The sequence below is a fragment of the Mustela putorius genome, unplaced genomic scaffold (assembly GCF_011764305.1).
Source record: "Mustela putorius furo isolate JIRA1106 unplaced genomic scaffold, ASM1176430v1.1 tig00000228_pilon_pilon_pilon, whole genome shotgun sequence".
Taxonomy (NCBI): domain Eukaryota; kingdom Metazoa; phylum Chordata; class Mammalia; order Carnivora; family Mustelidae; genus Mustela; species Mustela putorius.
Genome location: NW_025421322.1, coordinates 5,563,231 through 5,575,781, shown reverse-complemented (window position 1 = coordinate 5,575,781; position 12,551 = coordinate 5,563,231). Strand labels below are relative to the sequence as shown.

Below are 12,551 nucleotides of genomic sequence, written 5' to 3'. Positions count from 1 at the left end.
TCAGTAATCCTGCCATGGCCCAAAACATATTTGGAACTAGTAATGGCTTATTTGTGGTTAAACCTCAGTTTGAGAGTGAAACCTTGATTGGGTAATTGAGGAACTCTGACCAACAGTGAAAAGCCATGGGTACAAATCCAAGAATTTTGTAGACTTCCCAGCAGTGGCGGTATCATTGAAACAGTTTCAGGTCTACATTAGGGGAGAATGGCACTTATATTTGGATGCAAGTACATCATCACTGCATGAGAGCCTACAGTGTGTTAGGAACTTCCTAACTGGTGCTGTGTGCTCAGAGTCTTACCCATTCCTGCAGAGAAAGATCAAGGAACCACAAATGGCTTTATTCTCTTGTATATGGGAAAATAAGCAGTGGAATTCAAACATCTATAGTTTTAAGGTGGTCACTGAAACGGCACTTGGAAGATGGCAGGACTTGGATCTTTTTCTGAATGTGATATTAATGTCAATAAACTGCTCTTCCATTCTCTGTAGTGTGGCTTAACAGCAGTCACAGTCTTACTGGTTAATTGTAACTTTCCTTTTATTCTAAAGGCCTAAAAACAGATACTGCTGGGTCTGCGTAGGTACTTTTAAGAAACTTTACAACAGGCCTCTAGGAAAAGGGTACTCTTGACAAAATGGTATTCAAGATCTCACCACAATAGATCGACTTCGAAAACTTGAAAAATAAAAATGTTGCTGAGTACATCAAATTATAATCATGCTACTCAACCTGGATTGTTTTAAGTCATCTTTATATATGATTGTCAACCCCCAAGTGTTTCAGAACTTGAAAGTCACTGAAATAGCAAGACTTGATAAGCTAACTTTCTGGAAGACATCTGCACCTGCTCTGTATCATTACCATAATTACTCAGTTTATGAGGATGTCATCCTGGACAAGCAAGCATATGTGTCTTTTGGATATAGAAACCAAATTGAAAGTGGATGTATTTAGGCACAGCTATTACCAACCCTAGGTAATGCCAGAGATTCACTTAATAATACCTTTTTTCTGTATTTGAGCTCATTCTATGAAATTTCTGAAAGCCCAAGCTTAACCTGTCAAATGTTCTTAATAGACTTACGTATGAATTTCCAGATAATACCTTTTTTCCATATTCGAGCTCATTCTATGAAATTTCTGAAAGCCCAAGCTTAACCTGTCAAATGTTCTTAAAAGACTTAAGTATGGATTTCCAGACCTTAGAACCCATCAGTATTTTAAGTAGGTGCTTGACTTTTTGTTAATGAATGCTGGTTTGGGTCAGCCGCTTTTCTGAATGTTCAAGAAGGGCTTCTTGGATTTATGTTTTGAGTCAAGGCTGAATGAGATCCAGACAGAGGTTCTAGCATGTGCAAAGGCATCAAGTTAAGAGAACTTGACAACTTCCATGCACTCACAAGTGAGGGACTCTGTAGAAAGAAGAAATAGGCTCCCCTGTGCTGTAATATTGAGTGTCCTTGCTGCCAAAATTTATGGGGGGGGGTGGAAAACAATATTTGGCAAAACGTAGTGTGACATTACATTTTGAGTCAAAAAAGGCTATTTCTAAAACAACTATTGGTCTGCAAGACAAGTTCGTGGTTCTGCTCAGCCGATGATTCCCAAAGCAAGGAAATTAAGGATAAAGTTTACCTGTCCTAACAGGTTCTTCATGTTAATAACTGATGCAGTTTGGAAGCGGGTACCATATAACTTCAACTGTGTCAAGAGAAGAAAGTAACCAGTGTTTTTTTGTGCTTTAAGAAAATGCTATTTGCACTTATAAATCGTGCCGTGCACAAAAATCAAATCCAGAAGAATGAGTTAAAACTTAAGATGTTCAGAAGATGTAGGTGATCGGATCTCTCCTATGTGATGTAAGATGTGAGAAAACATCTCTCAAAATGAGCATAGCCTAACTAGGAAAATTATATGTAAACTCAGACTCCATATATAAACCTCAATATAAATTCAACTACATAAAAAATTTTAGATAACTGGGAGTAGAAAAGTACATAACTTTAAAAATTGGTATACATACGTAAACAAATAGGAAAGTGGGCAAAGGTTTTGAACAGGCATTTTTGGGGAGGCCAGTAGATACATGAAGAGGGGTTTAACCAGGGAAATGCAAGCCAGGACCACAGTTAGATACCACCATTTTACCCCCACATAATACTGTTTGAAAGTCTGGTCTTACCCAAATGTTGGGAGATGTGGTTTGAGACCTCCCAGTACTGATGGGAGTTTAATTACTACATCCCTTTGGAAAATAATTTGGCATTATCTCATAAAGTTGACATTCACATCCCTATAGTTGAGCAATTCTCTCCTGGATGTATTTCCTGGAACACTTGCCATGGTACACCAGGAAATTTACAGCTGTTCTATTTAAATAAGCAAAAAATGAAACAATCCAAATGTCCACTGAAAGAACAGATAGTTATTTTACCCAATGACATAATCTTCATTAGTGAAAATGAATCAATATTTAGTGAAAATACAGTATATCCTTATTAGGTTAAAAAATGAACAAGAAGCTTAAGCATACATATACATGATAAAACCTCTTTCCCATGGATATTTCTGAGAAAATTTAGAACAGAGTTTACCTATGGAGAAGCAGGAAGACAAGCTAGGGCAGGATGACATCAGTAAATGTAGTTTTTAGGTAATGTGACCATTGTGGGAATGGGATGGTGAGTTCACAAATACTTGTTAGAAAGCAATCCTTTCAAGCACAGGGATAATACAAGGATTATGTTTAATCCAGCTCTGGGCACTAGAGATCACAAAGGAAAGGAACTAAAGGGGAACAGTACAGTGGGCCAATAAATTCAGTAGTCAAAGGCTTGCTTGATGGTAATAAGATCAGGAGAGAAAATATGAAAAGCAGTCACCAAGTTTGGTAAAACACACAAGATGGTTAATTGCTGTCCTATTCATTACACCCTAAAATTGTCCTACTGTCCCTTCCATTTGACTCTGGAGAAGCAGGGAGCAAGACTTGGAGATTTGGTCAGAGGAGGACAGCCAGGAAGGCTTTATCAGGAAACACTGAAGTGAAAAAAGTACAGGTCTCCAAAGTGAAGGAGCAGGGAGTCTGTGAGAACTTCGGGTAGCACGTAGCCTATCTTTGTAGGGCCTAAAGAATTTTATGTTCAGCAGCCAAAACACGTCAGGGAATTCAGACTGAAGATTCCGTGCTTCTCAACCTTTGGAGGAAAACCTTTAGAAGAAATGCACTGCATTCAGTCCTGAATCGCTGAGATAACTATCCCACCTCCTGAATGACCAAGTCAAGATTCTCACTATTTTTTCTCCCATTCCTCTGTGATTCTTCAAGAGTTTAACTGGTTTCTGTAGGAGAAGTCTACTGATGATGAGAGTTGAAAGTACAGAATCTATTCATAATCCTTAAATAGTACTAGATAAAATATAAATATGGTTGTTGGGTTTTTTTTTTTTTTCTTTCCCAGGATTTGCAAGGGAGCTGCTCAGAAAGTCATTTTATAGACCTTAGTCCACTCTTAGAGAACTTTATAAGGGGTCAAAGTTGAGCCCAAAAATTTAGAAGTGGAAGAATTTGGAGAAAGCTTTGGAGTGCTGGGCTTTGGAGTTCCTCTGCACCATCACCTGACTGCTCAGTGAAGGAGGGGACAGCGTTCCAATGCGGACACTTCACAGACTATTCCAGAATCTAACCTATGTGGCCCAGAGTGACATTAGTTAGGCTCATTGGACATTCTCCAGTCAAAAGCCGTTGTCTAGCTTACTTTGCTGACCGCAGAGCAGGGAGAATTAACTCCATTAGAAATGGCCTGCCCTCTCCAGGTTTGTGGAGGCAAAGAATGTAGACATGTTTCTAGCCGGCAAGGGGCAAGACCAGAAACTTGGCTTCAAAGGGCTGCCTGGACACTGGAGTCTACGGGGCAGTCAAGCAGCAGCTGGCAGAGAGAGAATTGGTGACTGGCCTCTAAGGATCAGGGAGTAACTAAGAAAGTTGGTTTTAACATCTGTCCGGGGATGGCAGAGAGAACAATGGCCCAGTTCCCTTCCAGTCGAGTTAGACCTTTCCAGCCCCCACAGATGCAACTGTGGGCGGAGCCATGCCGTCAGCCACTGAAGAAGGTGAGGCAGTGGAGAAGGAGGCTGACCACAGGCACCCAGGCCTGGACCACGGAGAGGAGAGGTTGTCACAGGAAGCTCTGCTCACTTGTCAACAATCTCAGCTCCCAGTGGAAAGTGACCGCAGCCGGTCCACAGGTGATAAACTGAAAGAGTAACACACTGGGAACTCGAGTGAAAGAGCCTCCTGAGAGAAATCGTAACACAGAGACGTCTGATAGGATGAAGAGCCTGAAAGAAAGAATGAAAGCCAAAATGAAAAAAATAAGACACTGAAAAACAAAAACAAAAACAAGGTGACACTAGGGAATTAAATAATCTGGCAGATAATCCAATTTAGAATTGAAACCCAGTTCTAAACTAAGAAAACATATTCCTACTCCCTATTTTGTTGGCTGGTTGGTTTTTCTTTCAAGTCGCTCTATGGCAAAGCCCTGACCATGGGGAAGTCTACCTGATACAAAACAGCTTTATCCTGAGAATACAGTCTCATCATTCTCTAATTAAGAAATAAAAATTCATATTTTAAGATCTAATATAATCTGTGTGTCTTATTTTAAATAACTTGATTGCATCATACAGCAAATACTTGAGAGCAGCTTCTCTTCAAAAGAAGGCTGTTCAATGTTGTGGAATTTCAGGTGATTTGCAGTTAAAGGCCGCCTTTGGTTGCATATTCTAAACTATGGTAGCAAACAGTAAGCTTTTTTATTTAAAAAAATTTTAGGCCTGCGGCACCTAGGTGGCTCAGTGGGCTAAAGCCTCTGTCTTGGGCTCAGGTCATGATCCCAGGTCCTGGGATTGAGCCCCACATCGGGCTCTCTGCTCAGCAGGGAGCCTGCTTCCCTGTCTCTCTGCCTACTTGTGATCTCTCTCTGTCAAGTAAATAAATAAATAAAATCTTTAAAAAAAAATTTTTTTTAAGCCTACAGAAAAGTTGCAGAAATAGTACAAAGAATTATATATACCATTTTACCCAGATTTTCCAAATTTAATTTAATTTTGGATAAATTTCCAAATCTATCCACATTTCCTAATATATACACACCCTATTACTGTTTATATACAAGTATCTTTTCCAGAATCATTTGAGAGTAAATTGAAGCTATGAGTCCTCTTTACCTGTGTGTATTTCAGTGTTTCTTAAAAAGATAGTTTCATATAAAACTATATAATTATCAAAACCAGAAAATGTACGTTGATGGGATTCTAGTATCTAATCTACAGACCTTATCCAACCCGGGGATTGTCCTACTAGTGCCGTTTGTGGCAGAAGAAAGAAAACTTCCCCTGGGTCTAAGGTCTAGTCCAGAATCTTCGGCTGCATGTAGTTGCAGTGTCTCCTCTGTCTCCATTAATCTGGAACAATTTCTCAGTTTTGACTTTCATTAATTTGTAGACTCTGTAGAATGTCCCTTTGTTTTGTTTTGTTTTATCCTGATGTCTTCCCATTAGATTCGGGTTATGCCCATCTTCCAGGAATTCTCCTGACATGATGTCACATCCTTAGGCCCTTGTAAAAGGAGGCACATGACATTTCTTTGTCCTGTAACTGATGCTACTAAAAAAAAAAAAAAAAAAAAACCAGCTGCTCAAGAAAATGGAGGACATTGGGGCACCTGGTTGACTCAGTTCGTTGAGCAAGTGCCTTCCGCTCAGGTCATGATCCTGGACTCCTGGGATCGAGTCCCACATTAGGCTCCCTGCTCTGCAGGGAGTCTTGCTTCTCCCTCTGACCTCTCCCCTCTCGTCCTCTCTCTCTCAGATAAATAAATAAAATCTTAAAAAAAAAAAAAAAGGACGACACATTAGGCAACATTTTCATTGGTTTAAAATTATACAAGTAACACACACTGCTAAACCACCACACTCCCCTTGTTAACAGACCTCTTCCACCAGCAGCAACTATCCTGTTCTCCAGCAGGAACTCCTGATGGCAAAAACCGTCCTCAGCCAGAACCTGCACGCACAAGACGACACAGGGATGAAGTACGCTGTGCCTACTGCGGGGAGGCATTCTGGAGACCCTCCAGCCAAATCCTATACGTACTACAGACTGCTGTCAAAGCTTCTAGAGAGCAGCCACTGCCCTGCTGATCATTCTGCTCTCAGCTCTCCGCATACAACCTGGCCCAGAACAGATAAAACTAGCAAACGTGTGTACATAAGCCCTGACTCCCTTCTAACACCTGTGCTAACAAAGATTTCCCTTTCTGAATTTGTAAATAGCTCACATAGTGACTTACTCAGAATAGGTGCTAAGAAAAAAAAAGAAAGTTGGATTAGAGAGAAGGAATCTCATATGTGGTAATCTGTTCCCAAAACCTTATTTCCAGAATCAAGTTTGCTTTGTATTCTAACAGCTACTTCGTTTTTAATATTTAAAAAAAAAAGTCATAGAGATATTGATAACGGTAGCATCCCTTTGAGTTACTGGTTAATTGGGAGAGGACTTCAGAGATAAATGCACTTGGCTTCTAGTCCAAGGTCAGTTTTACTGTACATGTCCGTCCTCGGGATTGGTGGGGGCTGTTCTTGTTCACATGGAGGCATGGAATTGTGGCCTTTTCTGCTCCCTGACCTCCACCAGCATCTGTTTTGCTCTTTTAAACCTACAACCAGCGTGTTATATCTACCTTCATGTGCTTGCAGTAGTTCTGACGCTCATTTGTGGTCGCAGGATTCTGTTGGGACTCAGTCCTCTTTGAGAATGTGGAACTCATCTCTAGGTATGACTGGGTCAGGCTGGGACCAGAGCCACATTTACCTGGTGACACGCAGAAATACAAATGAAATTTCTAGGGCCCGTGTGTGTTGTGTGTGTGTGTGGGTGGGTGGGTGCGTGTGTATGTGAGACAGAGACAGACAGAGGAAGGAGAAGCTAGACCCAGCAGAAGTTTGCCAGCTCTGATTTGGAAAAAGCAGCTTCATGTGTGGAGAGAAGCAATATCCAACTGTTCCCACACCGGCAATAAGTCTTAGAGTCTTAAGGAATAAACACTCTAGAACGGTGGTTCCTAAACTTGGCTGCCCATTAGAATCACCCTAGTAAACACCCAAGACCTACTCCTTATCAGTATCTGGGGTAGGACCTATGTATCATTCTTTTGAGCTTCCATGTGTATAAAGCATACATGAGTCAAAGAGCCTTTGGAAAGAATCTTACTCTCTGGTGTTGAACATTCGTCCTGGGCCACTGGGAAGATCAGGCCTCAGCCCACCTCCCACTGCTTACTTGTTCTTCCTCGATCCTGAGCTCAGTCTCCTCATCTGTTAAAATCCCAGAGGAGGAAGGGGATTTGTAAGAAGCTGGGATCTCGAAGCCATGGCTTGGAGGGGCTCAGGCAGCTGATGGCTTCCGGTATCGCTGTTTGGAGCCTCTGCTGTCCTTCAGGTGTAGGAGCTGAAGACATAAATAAAAAGAGAAAAAAAGTCATTGCTTCTTCATGTCATCTCTCTAGAACTGCAGAGTGAGATGTTTTCCACATCAAAGACTCTTAGGCTGGAAGAAAGAGAAAAACAACCCACTGTGGATTTATCCTCCAAAATCCAGAGGAACTAGTGTTAGATTTCCATGACAAAAATGGAACAGGGAAAAAGTCCCAAAGGCCCTTCACACCTTCTCACATTTAACACACCTGCCTTGTGAGAAAGCGAACAGGTGCCTCTTACACCAGCACAATTAGCAATCCCACAAATCAAATTCCTTCTAAGCCCTCACAACAGACTTTAAAAATTCAGGATGACCGGATGTGCCTGTGCTTGCTGGTCCTTTCACATCAGTATTACCTGTCGTAATCCTTTACACTTGAGAGGGGCTTTGAAATTTGAAACCATTTTGACAATCGGGAACTTCTCACTACCACCTTATGAGCCTAATGGGGCTGATAACAGTTTCCCCATCTTGACACTGAAAAAAACACCTGTTTAGATAATTAGCTGGCTTGTTCCAAACCAGATATCCCCGCTGGCCTGGCCGAGCAGCCAGCGCTGGAGTCTGCGTTTGAAGGGAGAGAGCAGGTGAAGGGGAACAGATGACGGGACAGTCCGGGAGGGGAATGTGGGAGGCATATCTGGAGAAACCAGGGTTCCTGCATGGAAGCCGAGGGCTGGCAATGGGCATGGAGAGGCAGGCTGGGACCCCAGAAGATGTGTAGGGCATTGGACTTTCCAGTGGGGAGTCACAAATATCCCTTAAGCTCCAAGGAGCATTTTCTGGAACTTTCAGGGCAGAAAGACAGCTGTTTGTTTCAGGGGTCATGAGCTGCTTCCACTACCTTCTGCCTCCATGCACAAGCTGAGAAGCCCAAGGGGGCCCGTGCCCCCAGATTTATATCTGTGATAGAGAACTCCTAAAATGAGACTGGAGAGGATGCGACCTCTAGTTGACCCGTGAGCGGGACCCCCACCATCAGAGGCTCCTCACCCCCTCCCATGACCTTGCAATGTGGGCTCCTCCTGCCTGTCCTGCTCCCAGAGGCTGCTGCACGGACATGGCCTTAAGATAGCGCTGTGATGGTAAGAACACCCACAGATAACCCTGACTGAACTCAGATAAGTTCTCTAGATCGATGTTGAAGATCTGGCTGGTGCAGAGGTTTACTCATTGGCCCCTACCCAAGACAAGCCTAAGGAAAGTTCCACTGCTTATCAGACCTGCCATGGCCCCATCTGCGGAGGCCGGCCTCCTCTCCTGCATCTCTCTACCATCCATGCGTCCAGTGTGGGGGGCCAGGGTCCCAGTACCCCCGGGAAGCTCTGTCTGTTATTTCATTGTGGAGTCCCCACGGGACACACATTTTGTTAGGCTGGGGAAGGCATACCCAGTGTGGTTTCCCCACGATGGTTTATGTAAAAGGAACATCTGCAGACTAATCCACTGTCTTAATCTAGGGCTCCAGTGACTTTCACCTACACAAGTCAAGACTTAGTTACAGCTCCTTAAGGGAGCAATCACTATGCAGTTTCTCTTTCTTCTTTGTTAGACACTCGCTTCTAATTTCCTGCACACTCTCTTGGGGATCCTCAGAAGGGAATTAACTTCCTTTATCTTCAATTGCTTAAGATTAACTGTAGAACTCGGGGAAGCAAGAGATTCCCCCCCCCGACCCCACAAAATACACTTTGAGGCCACAGAGGAAGATCACGGGCAGCCTGCAGACCTCCAGCCCTTCTCATGGTAACTCTGATCTCCCCACCTGCCCAAAGGGAGCAGCCCCTTCTTGGTTGAACGGGCAACCTGCCTGTTTCCAGCCTCTCTAACACCATGTATTGTAGAAATCGTGGAACACAAACCCAAGACCAGGAAGAAGACTCAAAAGCACCTGGCAACTTCCAAGAGCTTCCCTCCCCAGAATGTGCTACCCAAACACTTTCAGAGAATATTCACGAGGATGCCTGAAGGGACCTCAGGGATCTTCAAGTTCGACCCCTTCATTTTACAAATGAGGAAACATGACCAGAGAATGGAGGTGCTCAAGGTCAAGCAGCTGGGGGACCCAGCAGAGGAAAGAACCCAAAGGTGAGATAAGGATTTCGTGAGGAGGGGAATATGGTTCCGGGTACATTGCCGCTACCAGTGGAACTATGTTGTCTGCGCAGAGAGAGCTGCTTCCCACTCACACATGAACCCTGAAGCTGCCTTCATTGGTTGGCCATATTCTTTTACTTCTAAGGAGAGAGTCACAACCTGCCCTATTTAGTAGAGTGGCAGCCACTCACCACGTGTGACTATTAAAAACTTGAAATGTGGGTATTAAGGAGGGCACAAATATTTGCACGGAGCACTGGTTGTTGTGCATAAACAACGAATCTTGGAACACTGCATCAAAAACTAATGATGTCGGACGCCTGGGTGGCTCAGTTGGTTAAGCAGCTGCCTTCGGCTCAGGTCATGATCCCAGCGTCCTGGGATCGAGTCCCACATCGGGCTCCTTGCTCGGCAGGGAGCCTGCTTCTCCCTCTGCCTCTGCCTGCCATTCTGTCTGCCTGTGCTTGCTCGCTCTCCCTCTTCTGACAAATAAATAAAATCTTAAAAAAAAAAAAAAACAACTAATGATGTATTTTATGGTGACTAACGTAATACAATAAAAATTTACAAAAGAGAGAGAGAGCGAGAACTTGAAATGTAACTGGTCTGAACTGAGACAGGCTAGATTTTTGAAGGATGGGAAAAGAATATAAAATATTTCATTGATAATGTTTTAATCTTGATTACTGATAGAAATGATCATCTTTGGGGCATATCGAGTTAGATAACATACACTTTTAAGATTCGTTTTACTTTTTAACATGACTGCTAGGAAATTCTAAATCACACGTGTAGCTTGCATTCTGTTTCTATTGTTGCTGTTCTAAAAGATAAAAAAAATGGGATGCCTGGGTGGCTCAGTTGGTTGGACAACTGCCTTCGGCTCGGGTCCTGATCCCGGAGTCCCGGGATCTAGTCCCGGGATCGAGTTCCGTATCAGGCTCCCGGCTCCACGGGGAGTCTGCTTCTCTCTCTTACCTTCTCCTTGCTCATGCTCTCTCTCACTGTCTGTCTCTCAAATAAATAAATAAAATATTTTTTAAAAATAAAAATAAAATAAAAGATAAAAAAATCACAAATCTCAAAAGATATAAAATGAACATGATCAAGAATTTTTGAAGGCTCATTAATTAATGAAGGAACCAATAAGATACTATGACCAGCACAAAGGACATATGAAAAGCTAAGCTATTTATAGGCAAATTAACAATAGAATATTAGGATACATTTACTTGGTTAGATATAAAACTGGTTAATGTCCAACAGGCCATACCACTTAGGTATGCATTTTCTGTTCTAGTCAGTAGAAATTACCTGCATCTCTCCTGGACAAAAATATACAAATTAGCAGGTGACCTCACTCTAAGTCTGGGACTTCTGATTAAAAGGAAACAATGAGCTGGACTACATTGCACTGCACCAATGTTTCCAAAAGAGATATAATACAAACCACATTTTTAAAAAAAGATTTATTTATTTGACAGAGATCACAAGTAGGCAGAGAGGCAGGCAGGGAGAGGGGGAAGCAGGCTTCCTGCTGAGCAGAGAGCCCAATGCAGGGCTCAATCCCAGGACCCTGGGATCATGACCTGAGCCGAAGGAAGAGGCTTTAAACTACTGAGGCACCCAGGTGCCCCATACAAACCACATTTAACTTTAAATTTTCTAGTGGCCACATTTCGGGAAAGAAATAAAAAAGAAACTGGTGAAGCAAATTGTAATAATGTATCTTATTTCACCCAGTACCTTCAAAATATTATCACTTCCACATGTAATCAACATAAAATTAGCAATTAAATATGTTACATTTTTTTTTTTTTTCCCAACTAGGTCTTTGAAACCTGTTGTTGAGTTTTTTCACTAATAGCACATCTCAGTTCAGACCAGCCACATTTGAGGAGCTCCCTCCCCACACCTGGCAAACGGCCATGGTGCTGGACAACACAATCCTACACAATCCTCAGATAGTCTTTGACCTGCTCTGATACTCAAATGATTGAAAGGCAGCCGTCCACCTCACCTGCCTGATTTCCAAGTATTGGATGGTGGTTTTTTGTTTGTTTGTTTGTTTTCCTGATGGTACCCAGATCTTCCTATGCCTTAGGTGGGCTCTGGGGATGTTCAGGATGGGTACGTTCATGCAGTGCATCCAAATGTGGGCTGTGGAGGCAGAGCGCCGGGACAGAGTCCTCACGGGGAATTTGCGATGGCCTCTCGCACAGCGTCTAGAACCTAGGAAATGCTGGAGCAGGTCCACTCCCTAGCCCCACCCCTTCTCACGCAGCCGCAGTTAGGCTGGCTTCCCCCACCGAGGCAGAGAAGAACTCTATGAGTCATCTGGACACACAGAATGGTGGTGACTAGCCCCAGCCCGGGCTAGAGGCTGAGAAGCCTTTCTGGAAACTTCCCACGCTTGTAGTACTTACGTAGAACTCTCTGTAGCCTTCAGTGGGGCTGCAACACTCAGCTTCCTCCTTCTCTTAATTCTCAAAAAAGCTGAGAAAGGGAAGAGCAGCTGCTAAACTTCCTTGGGCAAACCAAGTCCCCTAGGACCCAAGAGGAACCCAGAAGGGCCGGCTGCCCTGCCCACTCCACAGGGGACCCACAGCCCTGGCTGAGCCCCACAGAGCCCTTCCCTGTCTTGGGACAGTACCTCTCCTAAGTGAGGCCCCGGAAGGCTAAGAGGGGGCCACAGCCTTCTGTCCGAATGCACACAGGGAGGGTTTCAGGTAAAGGCTGGTCTGACCTTCCGGCGTTTCTGCCATCCCAGCTGTTCACACCCATCGCCTGTTCTGACTGACTGGTGTCCCCACCCCACCAGTGGTGGGACATGCGGTTAGTGCAGAGAGCACCTGGGGACATAGATGGCCCTAACTGAGCCTCTCTGGGAGCCTCCAGCCACCA

General features: G+C 43.6%; 1 long non-coding RNA gene across 2 annotated transcripts; it reads right to left on the bottom strand.

Moving 5' to 3' along the window:
* Positions 1–215: 215 nt before the first annotated feature.
* On the bottom strand, positions 216–11,871 carry LOC101688150. 2 transcript variants are annotated; one of them, XR_001182207.2, is made up of 5 exons: positions 11,668–11,871; positions 7,353–7,520; positions 6,754–6,884; positions 6,005–6,077; positions 216–4,348 (listed from the first exon to the last, which is right to left on the bottom strand). It is a non-coding gene; the product is annotated as an uncharacterized LOC101688150 (long non-coding RNA). The 2 variants fall into 2 exon arrangements; XR_006606130.1 differs by lacking the exon at positions 6,754–6,884.
* Between the last annotated feature and the right edge of the window lie 680 nt (positions 11,872–12,551).